Below are 13628 nucleotides of genomic sequence, written 5' to 3' on the forward strand. Positions count from 1 at the left end.
CAGGATGCTTCAGAATTGCTGTATGAACAAAACCAGGAGAATAAATTTTCACAGGTAGGATTCCTCCCTCTGGATTACGGCCTACGTTACATTAGCTGCCCCGTCACATTGCTGGTTTTGCCCACAAATAGGATTAAGCAAGCTGGCTAGTGGGAGTATGAAAGACTTTGAAATTATGTTCACAAGAAATGGGACTAAATGACAGAACTAATCCACCATTGTTTGTGTTTTCAGGGAGCAGAAAAAGCAAGTAAATATAAAGCAATGGTAACTTGTGCAGGACAAGTGTGTATTAACGCTTTCAAAATTAATGCTGCAGACTTGAAAAGTTATATACAAATACAAGTGGAAAATGTAAAGGAAGAAAAAAGTCTTTAAAATGTGCAAAATGATTATCTATTCTGAGCACCTGTTGGTGTATATTTTCTACCCAAAGACGGAGTGGGGCAGAATTATTTATTATTTTATAGTAGTATATATTGCCATATATTTTTCTAAATCTTTTCTAAATATTAAAATGCAAACATACACATGCATATTCTCTTGTGATGATAAACATTACTCTGAATCAATGAAAAGGTATGTTATTGTTTACTTGTTAGTATATATGTTTTGCTTGCAGTTTTAATACTGAATAATGACCGATACTTGGAGAATCTCCTTGTTCTAAGCTAGTCTTGTTGAAATATTGTAGTCTTAATGTCTCTATGCTTGTGTAATTGAGCATGAGAAAACCGGAAACAAGGCATCTTGCTTAAACTGTGGTATTTTAATGGTAAATATTGGAGAAATACAACTGTATTAGCTTTACATAGCAAGGAAGACAAGATTACTACTAGATTACTGTTCAGACACATGCATTGTGTAAAATGCTTTGATGAACACTGATGAACATCAACAACTCATTACCATATCATTCTATGGACACTAATGTACCAGGTGCAGATGCCCAGGTGCTGACAGTGGGACTACTGTGGGGTTGCTGTATGAGGCGATGCCGGGGTTGCCCCACGCCGGCCCCAGCCGGCCCCAATGGCCCCACTGCAGGGGACAGCCAGGCCCTGCAGCCAAGATGGTGGCGCCTCGCCTTGGGGGCAGCCTGAGGAAGGGAGGCCAAACACCACACGGCAGGGGGTGGTGAGGGGAGCGGTGTGAGGAACAGCCCTGCACAGTCAGCAAGGGGAGAGCAGGAGGAGGAGCAAGAGTTGTCCTGGCTGCCAAGATTTCCCTGCAGCTTGTGCAGAGACCATGTTGGTGCAGGTGTTCACGTTGCAGCCATGAAGGACCCCACAATGGAGCAGATGGATGTACCCTGAATGCAGCTGCAGTCCATGGGAAGGACTCGTGTGGGAGCAAGGGAAAAAGTGCGAAGAGGGAGATGCTGTTATGGACTGACCACAATCCCTATTGTCCATGCCCCTACATCTCTCAGAGCAGGGGAGGTAGAGGAGTTGGGGATGATATGAGTGAAAGTGAGCCTGGGAAAAGGTATGGCACTGGGGGGAAGGTGTTTTAGGTTTTCTCTTTGTTTCTCATCATCCAAATCTCTTTTAACGGGCCATAAATAGTTATTCCCCAAGCTGAGTCTGCTTTGCCAGTGATAGTAATAGGTCATGGTAATTTTCCTGTCTTTACCTCTACCTAAGAGATCTTCCATTTTATATTTCTGCCCCTGTCCTGTTGAGGAATGAGAGAGCATCTAGCTAGGTGGGTGATTGGCAGCTGGCCAAGGTCAACCCACCTAAACTACCTGTTAGAAGCCAATGACAAAAGCAATTAAACATATTTCAGTGGAATTTCTTGGATGGATTTCTTTCAGTAAATCATCAGTAATATTTTCTGTCCGTTTACAGAAGTACAGTTTTGAAGTATTTCTTCAGGCGTAACTGTTGTGAAAATGTTTATTCTAAAGTTATATAATACTTCAGATCCAGTGTAATTTGATAATCCAGCATTTCTGTAGAAAATAAGGAGAAATTTGAGGTTCATAGGCCCTGTCTAAACCCTGATGATATGGCTTAGAAAATTAAGATGCTATAGATCAGAAAAATGGAAAAGAGATGCTACACATAAGAATTTGTAATATTTGATTAGCCATAATGAAGCCCCATTGCCAACGCATGAGATAGGCAAGGGAAGATCTGTTCCATGGTCCTGGGGTCTACAGGGTAACTGTAGATCTGTGGGATGATTACAGGGGTACTCCATACTGTAATCTACAAGAAAGAAGGTGAAGTTTAGACCTTAGACCCTGGAGACTCCTTGCTCCAAGCATTCAGAGCAACAGCTGTACTGAACATCTGGGAAGTTGTGTAGATTATTAAATTTTAGAATGTACCAGCTGTATAGAATTAATGTTTTCCAGAAATACCCCCGGAACAAATGTAGCAAAGAGAAATGTTCTGCAAAATTAAATTAAAAATATGAGTATGCCAAACTGCTATTTAATTTTGATAAGTTTTTTTTCATATTAAAAGACCTCTTCATGGCCTATTCTCTCCTTTTTCAGCAGAGTTCTTTCCTGTTAGTACCAGTGAAGAAGATATAATGACTCTCTGGGTATAAGGAGGACAATAAAGATTCTGAAGATGCTAACTTGCAAATGTTTTGATATGTAAGACCAAACTGGAAAGCATCAAGAGCAAGTAGCTGGGAAATTTGTGTTCTCCACAAGGTGAAAAAATGAAATTTCACATCTACAGTTCCAAACAGGAGCCAGGGAAGGGAAGGGCAAATGTTTACTTGATTCCTTTCCTTCTAGGAATATTTTAAGTTGTTTGTTTGTTTTCGTTTCTTTGTTTTTTTTTTTTTTTTTTTTTTTTTTTCTTTGGCAATGAAAACAAATTATGGAAAAAAGACTTGGTCCTCAGTCCTTAGTTTTCACCCAGCAGTAGAAAATGATGTACTAGGATATCTAGAAATCAATCAATCACTGTCAATCAATGGATAGACAGTCTTTCTAAATAGACTTCTTGTCAGGTTTATATCACACTTCCAACAGTAATTGAAAGTCTGGATACATTGTTCATTTTAAAGTAACCCATTTCCATGAGACTGGACAATAGCCTTGTGGAAAGGGATCTGGGATTTCTGGTCAATAGGAAGTTGAATATGAGTCAGCAGAGTTCCCTGGCAGCCGGAAGGGCCAACCATATCCAGGGGTGAATCAAGCATAGAATTGCTAGCTGTGATTGTCCTCCACTGGTGCGGTCTCACCTTGCAGGTAGATCTGCTCTGAAGGAGGCTGCAGCCTGTGGAGAACCCCGACCAGAACAGATTCCAGGCCGGACCTGTAGCCCATGGAGAGGGAACCATGGAGGAACAGGTGACTTGGCAGGAGCTGCTGCCCGTGGGGGATCTGTGTTGGAGCAGTTTGCTCCTGACGGATGGACCCTGTGGTATGGACCCATATTGGAGCAGTTCTTGAAGAGCCGCTGCCTGTGGGAAGCCCCCACAGGATCAGTTCGGGAAGGACGGCATCCCGTGGGAGGGACCCCGCGTTGAGCAGGGGCAGAGAGTGACCGAGAAGGTGCAGTGGAGGTGAAGTGTTAGGGACTGACCGCAGCCCCCATTCATCATTGCCCTGCACCCCTCGGGGGTAGGAGATGGAAGAAGATGGATGGGGGGAGGAGATTTTGTTTTCTTTCCTTTTTTCTCACTTCTCTAGCTTGTTAGTAATAGGCAATAAATTTTACTATCTCCCTACTCTGAGTCTGTTTTGCCCGTCATGATAATTGTTGAGCGATTTCCCTGTCCTTATCTTTTTGCATCGTATTTTCTCCCCCTTTCCCTTTGAAGAGGGGGAGTGAGAGATCTGTTGTGGTGGAGCTTGGCTGCCCATCCAAGTAAAACCACCACAGGCACCAAGCCTGCTGGAGTTCCAGGAGCGTTTGGACAACACTCTCAGAAATATGGCTTGATTTTTGGGTGGTCCTGTGTGGAGTCAGGAGTTGGAATCAATGATTTTTGTGTATCCATTCCAGCTCAGAATATTCTATGATTCTGTAATTCTAAAGTAACGGGAATTATTATCTAAATTTCCATGATATGATTTGAGGATATCAACATCGCAGCAAAACTTTGGCTTCAGTTTAAGTACTGTGGCATTACCTGTGATTACTACCTTATGGACTAGTGTTTCTCTCAGAAAATGTGGCGGTTGAAGTTCAAAGGTGAAGGTTCTGGTGGTTCATCAAGACTCTGATATACATCAATTCTCAGTTCCAACACTGGGGTCTGGAAGCATTTTGTATTTCATTTACATATATTGCTAAGTAGGCAAAAGTTTATTTAAATTTAAGGTTCTTTTAGATGAAATGTTTCCAAAGCCATTTTCTGCTTTTTTTTTTGGATATATTTTTAAAATGACCTCCAAGCTTCCTATGCTACCAGACACATGACTTTCTTATCAAAAAACAACAGAGAAATGCAAGGTGGTATAGATTATTTCAAGAATATTATGTCTGCACGTAGTTTTTCAGAGGTACAGCTATGATGAAAACTAATTGAAAATTCTCTGGAGTTTGTTATGTGTCTCTGAGTGCTAGAGAAATTTCTTTCTGTTAGTCCCCTTGGGAAAACTAAAGCACACAAGTATTATGAAGTATTGTTCCTAGCAAACTGTCAACATTTTAAATATGGACAATTTGTACTTATTATGATCCTATATTAATTTGTATCAACTTGAATATAGCAGAAAAATTACTTTAGTAACCATTGACAACTTTGTTTATATCAACTATGTATTTGCATTTGCTATTATTAGTCATCATCCTTATGCATATTCTTAACAGAAAAGAAATACTCCAAGTAAAAAAGAATGCTCATAATCTCTATACTTGTTAGAAAGTATCAAATATAAAAACTGCATGAGTGTGTATATTGGAAAAATAATCTTTCTAACATTTTAGGATATTTTTTTCCCTGTCTATTCTTTAAGTGGACCCGTGGACAGAAACTGATAACATTGTACTGGATAAAGATAGCAGAAAAACAGCCTGATTGCAATTTATGCTGATAATACACTCCCTCCCTTCACTCTTTTCCTTTTTCTGCCTGAATGTTTGTTACAGACAATTAAACAGGTGATAGATGAAGCCTTGGTTCTTGGATTATACTGCAAACTATGCAACGTCTGAAAACACCAATATGTAATATGAATGATGAGCCGAGCCCTTACTAACTAGTTTGCATTTCAGTTGGCCTTGAAAAGGATTACATGTGTGGGCAATAAGTGTTTCATTATAATGGTTGAATCTGAAGAAGATTAAAAAAATCTTTTATCAACTGGCTAGCAGCAGGAAGTTGCATGAAACTTCAGCCTATTTTCTTTTGAAATATCCAAATGCATATGTCACTGCAAGGCAAAATGGTAAAACAAATGATATGTATCTCAATTTAAAAGTATTGCTGCTGTGAAAAGGAACTGAACTAATTCTCATAAGGTAAAAAATTTTACAGATAAGTTTGTCATTTCAAGTGTATGCTTGAGGTACACTGCCATAATACCACTGTTTGGGGTGCAGTGGGTGCACTGACTTCATTGACTCATGAATTAAGTGCATATATTATTATTCTTGAAATCATTGCACCTGATGGTAGGATAAAGGAAGCTGATGATTGTTTGCTGCTTTTTTACATTACCACAAAAATACAAGAAAACAGATATCACATATATAAGAGAGATGGTAGAGTTTTGTTTGTTTCTTTTTAATTCCATGCTGTAGTGGAATTAAACAAACTAAACTATAAACACTAAAATTTGATGGGTAATTAATTTCCTTGACTAAACTAAGATGATTAAAACTCTGCCTTCAGATTGCTCAGGGAACAGTTTTACAAACCTTTACCCTAACTCTTGTCGAGGTGATTTTCTGGAGAAACAGGCCTTTTTTAAGGAAATCACAGTTTCATTGAAGACAGGTGCCAACTATAAATACATTTTTTTGCTAAATGACACAGGTCCAAAATTCCTTCGTACTGTGCCTTTGGAACTTGTGAACTCTAATTAAAACTGGGCTGTTATTTGAATTGTAGTGGATTAGACTTTAATTTTAACTTTTAACCTAATTTAATTCCTAATATATTGATGTTTACTTTAGTTTGCTCTGTTCTTAATGGCACAAAAATACAAGTGAGACTAAACAAAATCACTGGAAGGTGTGAAAAAATAAAAGCATTACATTATTTTTTACTGCTCATGAATTGTGTTAATGAATTGCAATTAAATCTGCTGGGTAAGACAAATAATATTTCTGTGCTACTAAGTTGCTGATAGTAATTGTTACGTGAACATGTTTTGTAACATTTATCTGCACTCTTAGCAAGTCATGATAGTAAAGCATAACAGTGGGGTGTAATGTAATGCTTTAATATACTTCAGAATGTTAACTGATGTACTTTAAAACTTAATATCTTATATTTTTTATATTAATTCATTTTTAAATAACCTGCAAAAACATAGTGTAACTGGGATTCCTGTAACAGAGTGCAAAATAATTGTCAGTACTTATTTTACGCAAGTATATCTAAATAGTAATTCTTCCAAATACTCTTCTGTTGTTTTAGAAATTGTTATAAACTGTTTATTTTTCTGTGATAAATCAAAAAATTAGTTAGCATTATAGTCTAATCTCCTAAGGAATGTGAAAACTAAACACAATCATAAATTGTACTGTTGTCTCTTCATTGTGTAGATAAATATCTAAAACCAAGAATCAGTTGGTTATTAAGTCCTTTTGCAGTCTTAGTGAATGGAAATGACTAGGGCAGAGTTTTGGACCCTTGAGAGACAAGGAGACTTCTGTGATGGATTTCAGTGGTATCATGATATAAAATCCCAGTTCTCCCATAAAATAAATCAGAAAATTCTGTCTCCTAGTCAAAAGGTAATGAACTCACTACTCAGTGTGAAGGGTGATTATAGTGTGGTGTTTTTTCCTCTTTACTGTTATAAGATGCTAAACACTGTCATTTAGTACTTTAGAGGTATAAAATCCAACCTCTCTCCAAACCATTACGTAAAGGCTACATTTCATAATGGTAGAAGGTTGGGCCCATTCCATTCCCTGGGAAGAATACTTTTTCCCGTTACACTAACCATTTCATTGTTACACATATAGTCCTTTATGAAATCAAATTTATAGCTCAATCCTTTGATTATTGCAGGTTTGGAGACAAAATATACAGCTGTCTATTCTTAGATTTTGTCCCAGTGTAACTATTTTGGCTAAGGGCACCGAAACAGTTCATTTTCCAGTAAAACCAATAATATAAAATCATTTATAAAATTTATCACATAGCAGTGCCTAAAGAAACATCTCTGCTGGCTTATATGTATAGCAGAACAGCTGTGTCAATTTGAAAGAACTGTAGTGTGTTAACTATATCCATGTAAGTACATTCGTATTATTTTTGTATGAAAAAAGTCTCAAAAGAGATAACAGTTTGACATAAGGAAAGGTTTATCAGGCTTCAGAGGAACCAGTTAATGGGGTGTGTCTGAAATATATGAATAGGAAAAATTAGCAGGAAATCAATTATAATACTAGTAAGAATGTTGACAGAAAACTCGAACAGTTCTTTCAGAAAAAATAAATGAAAAAAAAATGACATTAAGACGTTGAAACAAGACATTTAAACTTGAGCTAACTTTTTCCTTACAAAAACGTATGACCCAGGTAAATGAGAAAATTCACTGACATCAGTAAGACTTGCAGATATATAAGGGGTACAGAACTGAAATCTGCATTTTAAGAAAACAATTTCTTTGTATGATTAATAGTATTCTAAATGACTTTAGAAGGGAGTCATTGACATTTTCATTGTCAGATTGTATAACACTGTTCATCCTTTATGAGATATCAATTCTGGCACAAGCATTTCAGTAAAATTGTGTAAGAATTATATGAAAATTATCTATATATATGTCTAGTATTCATAAGTATTGCACATGTTCAGATGGATTTCATCCCAACAGTGGCTTCTGCTGATTTGTTTCACTACATCAGCATATTTTTGAAATGTAATGTAAAAGGGTCAGAAAAGAACTGGACCTTATAAGAAAAAATAACTGCTGCAGGAATAAGTCAATAAATCAACTTAATAAGTCAATAATAAGTTTGTTGATGCAGCATGATAGTTCCACTAGCTATTTAATGCATACCAGAATCTTTTTTATTATCATTATTATTATTTTTATTTTGCAGTTATGAAATGCATATAAATACGTGAATACGCATCCATACATACTAAAGGAATCCTTCTCTATTTCCAGGGTAACAATTTTATAATATAATATTATAAGGAACAGTCTTAAACCACAGACATCAGAAAAATGAATTATTTTGTGCATTCAGGCTGTGTTGCTCTATGAAGAATCAATGTTAACAAAGTTCCCACTGGTATGTGGCACAAGAGAGAAAGTTCTGGAACAGAATACAGTGTTAGGAATGTAGTGGACAGATTAAACAAAACTTACTCAAAATGCTAATTACATATATTGTGGATGTGACAACATCAATGCAGGGATATTTTGCAGAAAAGACATACCTAAGGGGAAACAGATGAGGGGCAAGGTCCTGAGCCATTATTTATGTTTTAACACATAAAGATTCCTTTCTTTCTAAAATTGTATTATAGTTGTTAGTATTATATAAATCAATGTCATCTTACAGTTATATGGTGGAAAGTCTTCAGGAAAAGTTATGCAAAAAGAAGTGGAAAATATTCGTATGATAAGTATTACACTAAAAATATTGTAAGCTAAAAGATAATGCACCCTATATGTTGTCAGGAATTGATTTTTAGTGTGACATGTTCTAACAGTCTAATCAAAACACAGAAAAATAAAGTTACTCTTGCTAGTCTAGGATGGTATTAAAAGAATGTTAACATTGTACACTCAAAGCTCAAATCATGTAGTTATTATATAAAATCTCCATTACACACTTAGGGTTCATATAACACTTTTACTTTTGTTATAATTCACTTTGTAGTGTCTGTATCTCATCTTGGGTGATATGTTCACCCTTCAGATTTTCTTCCTTGTCCTAAGATTGACACAGCTAGTTTTCCTCAAGAAATGTGAAGGGTTTGGAATTTGATATTACAATGAGCACAAGTTTCTGAGTATTTTGCCAAAAGAATGATGCTGATGATCTGAGAGAGACTTGGATTGATTTTCATATGATTTCCTATAATCTCTTATACCTATAGTTTTTTTAAACTTTTTTTACTGGTTTCTAATTCTATGTTGTACATGCTTTTTCTGTTCTCATTCTAACCTCTAAAGCTGTTTTTCTGTGACCCACAAGATTAAGCTCCATTTCTAAACAACAACCATGATGTAACCATGTTTACAGTTTGGAGTTTCTTACATCATCCTTTGGCTATATTTTTTTATACCACAGATTGGAGAATGAGTCATAAAACTATCTGCTCAAGCAAGGTTTTTTTTTTTTTTTTAAAGAAATCAAACAAACAAAAAGCAGGTTCTGCATTTTTAATAGTCAAAGTATAAATAAATTTAGAATGAGCAGCTTGGTCTCTAGTAGTTAAATATCTAGCTGGTTGGTTCTATGTAGAAGAGGAATTGCAACAATTACAACTCTGCTGCAGTACATCACTATTTTGTCAGCTAATACTAGATTAATTGTTAAATTTAAACTAAAAAAATAATTAAAATATTAAGATTTAAATTTATATATAAACTAGTTCAGATTATCCCAAAATTGTAATGTAGTACTTGTTATTTATTATTTGAAAAACTGAAGAGAACAGAAGGCAGATTTGATGTATTCAAAAGCTGAATCCATCTAAAATAAATGCTGGATGGACTACCTGAAGATGTTGGCTTTCCTGCAGTTATCAATAAAAAGACACATATATTTTTGTTCTTCTATTTCCAGGGCAAAATTTAGCTCCTGGAGAGTTGTACTATCTGTATCCAGTCTCTTTGACAAATAATATTATGTAGAAATCAATAATGTTGATTCTATTAAAGATGCATTGCTATCATTTTATGAGTAATCTGGGCAGTTTCAAATTACTCTAAAAGTCCATAAAACTTCTCATGTTGCAAATGAAAATACCTGTTTTGCATATTTGTATGGCAATGCTTAATCAGGAGCTAAGAGAAGAAAATATTAATTCTCTCTTTTACTTTATATATTCCTTGTAGAAAATAAATTCTTCTCCAAAGACTGCACGTCTTTCTTTACAAAAGAGATTATGGAAGTGACCTCTTCTGTGGAGGTAAGACAACTATTTTCGCAAGGATAGACAACTGTTTTGGCAAGGCACAACTATTTCTGTTTTATTTCAGCAAATGAACATACACTCTGTCTGTGGTCCAGTGCAGCAGGTACTCACACTGATTTATATATATTATTATTAATCTTCTACATATATACTCAAATGGTTTGATGGAGTAGGAAAAAAAAAAAGAAGAAAAGAGATTCAGAAAGAACAGAGGACTTCTAGCAGTACTGTCAGCTTAATAATGTCTATCAGGATAAAGAAGAATTAGTGCTCCAGGCAGGGGAAAAAGAAAAATAAAGATAAATAAGCATGACGTTTTGGCTGTTATACTTTTAGAGGTCTTTTAAGGTCAGTTTTGCATTTCCTTTCTTTTTTTTTTCTTGTTTCATAGTTGGTGAATTTTTGTATCTTTACAATTATTTGTTTACCTTGTACTCCTGAACAGAGACACCAGAACAGCACAACTGCTAGTACGTGTGTGCCTGACTACTGTTTTGTTCTTCCTGTCCTCATGGACAGTATTGAACTGTGTCTCTTGTTTCAAATGGTATTAAAATATCATCTGTGAGAACTACATTTCTTCATCAATGGAATAGTATAGGATTAGTTAATATCTCATATTAACTGAAATAGGATTAGTTAATATTTTGCAATGGTGATTCAACATTCATTTTATTAAGGTTTCATATTCTAAACAAAAGTTTTAAAAGATATTTGTGTTTCTTGGTAGCCAGACAAGAACCTGGAAGTATTTACAGCTATGTTTATGGTTGCAATGGGGAGTAGTCCCAGAGATTACTTTTTAGGTGTACACAGAAGAGCAACCTATATGCTCCAAATGCTATACTCAAGCTATATCCCAAACTTAGTGTTAGCAAACAACTATGTTGATATATTTGTTAGAAGAATTAATCAATTTTTAGTTTTGAACTACATCTTCGATTAAGTAACCTCAGCTAAATCCAACATATTTTTGGAATTCATGCTAAATTTGTGAAACAATGTCAAATGACAGTATCTCTTGCTTCTGTCTCAAAAGACCTTAAGAAAAGAAAATCTTAGTAAGTGAAATAAATGGTATGCTGACACTTTTATCAGGTTGAACTATCAGTCTGACGTTAACTGAAACAGTAGAAACATGTCTCATTCAACTAGTCAGGCATAACATAATATCCCTACTGATAGCTGGCAACTAAATATATATTCCTTCAAACATGTTTTATATAAGCATCTGAGGACCTTCAATTCTATCTGCAGTGACACTTGAAAAGTTGCAATATCTCTGTTGGTAAGCTTGATGTAAATTGTAATTAGCAACTGTGTTTATTCAAACAAACAAACAAACAAAATCCACATGGTAATTCAAAAATGCTGAAAGTAATTACCATAGACTCACATCTTTCTAAAATGTCTTATTTTTTCAGACAACTAAATTGTAGGCTTCCCATAAATAACATTGGCAGACATTTCTAATTTTTGTAAGTGTAAACTTCAAAGACTAACAAGGTGAACAAACCCATAGGAGAGCTATCATGAAGTTGCCCTATATGAATGAATTACTTTATAGCCTTTGATGTGATAATTTCACTTCATCTCACATCACACTACAAAATTTGGCTAGACAAGTCATCCAGGCTTCTTCTGTAGTTAGGAGATCTGCAAAGCATGATTAATTTTACCTACTGTGGAACTGATGGATGGAATGGAACTAAAAAGGGTATTGACCCCATTGACCATAGGGGATGGCTTAGACTAGTCACTATTTACCTAATGAGTAGTTTTGACCACCAGTCTCACTCTTCTATAGCTAAAATTAGATAATCTGATTTTCACCGTCAGTTTACATTAAAAATAAATTCCTTTTCAATCTGATTCTGTTCTCATTTCAGACATAGAGTGTTTTTCTGTTCTCAGTATTATTATTTATAAAATAAATGAAATGACAGAAATGTTTTTGAATATAAGTTCTTGTTACAGTTCTTGTTATAAGACCTGAATAATATACAGTTTTTCTGTTCCCATCAGATACTTCTTCTTGATTCTGACAACATTTAAGAGAAAGAAACCACATGAGGCACAAAGAACTTTAAATATTCTCTTTGATAAAAAGCCTAAGAATATTGGAACAGACTGAGAAATGAGGAAGGAATGTTAATATGACTATTTCTATAGATTTCAAGTTACTGGAATTAACTTAGAAGTAAATCAAGCAGTTGAAATTGTTTTGAAAATGGTCCTTTCTTGTATGTGATTCACAAAACATTAAGTATTTTGTACTTGTTTGTAGGTCATTTTCATTATCTGAAACTAAATATATTTAAAAATAAAACAAACATGAATATAATTCATTGGATTTTTGGTTATGCTGTAATAGACTTCAGATGGTATAATGAAGTTAGAAAAAAAAATCGACTGTGCCAGAGGATATGTAAATACATTTAAGTAAGAGCAATTCTGAAAGCATGTTTGAATCAGCACTTGGGGAATGAGGGCAGGCGGTAAAGCATGGGGTATCATTGATGAAAGAGATTGGGTCAGGAGGAGTAGATGGCCTGGGGTCAGCAGCTGCAGTAAAGAGCCTATGGGAAGAACTATAATGATGTGCAGCAGAGGGTCATCTGCCAAGCAGTGAAGCAGATGGATGGGTTAAAAGGTGGTCTGAAGAAAAAAAGGGTAAAAGCTGAAGATGATGGTTGTAAAGAACTCTGTGAGAAGAAAAGGAGAGGGAAAAAAAAAAAAAAAGAAAAAAGGTACCATTATATACAGGTAATCCTTTCATCTGTAAGTGATTCTGTGCTAGAAATAAATTATTTGACATGAGAGAATTAACAGGGTACTGTATGGGATTTTTTTTTTTCAAGCCTTATGTGTATTCTGTTTGGGTTGATCCAGGTCTTCAAAAAGTCATTTTTAATTTCAGCAACTGTAATCTAACATCTCACGTTATATGAGACGATGTGACTTTCCTTTCTGACAAGACAGATTTTTGAACAAAGATAATGTAAGGGTATCTTTCCCTTTTTGTTTACTAAAAAAACACCATAAGAGAGCTGCTTAAATAACAGATTTATGGATTAAATTCACAACAAGGAAATTAAGCACTTTCAGATTATAAATATCATTATGTCTAGATCTAAGAGAGATAAATGTTTTCCTGTTGAAAAAAGATGACCATTTTCCTTTGAAATATACCACAAATCTTTGACTCATTAGACTTTACATTGTGAATTATATGCTATATGTGTAATATATTTTGATCTCTACTTCCATGGCTACATTTCATTATCATTAAGATGTTTGACTCAGAAAGAAAATAAAGAATCAGTCGAGGTGTATATCACTCTAGAGTATACTTCAGAGATTTGACA

This window comes from Anser cygnoides, chromosome 1, assembly GCF_040182565.1.
Source record: "Anser cygnoides isolate HZ-2024a breed goose chromosome 1, Taihu_goose_T2T_genome, whole genome shotgun sequence".
NCBI lineage: Eukaryota > Metazoa > Chordata > Aves > Anseriformes > Anatidae > Anser > Anser cygnoides.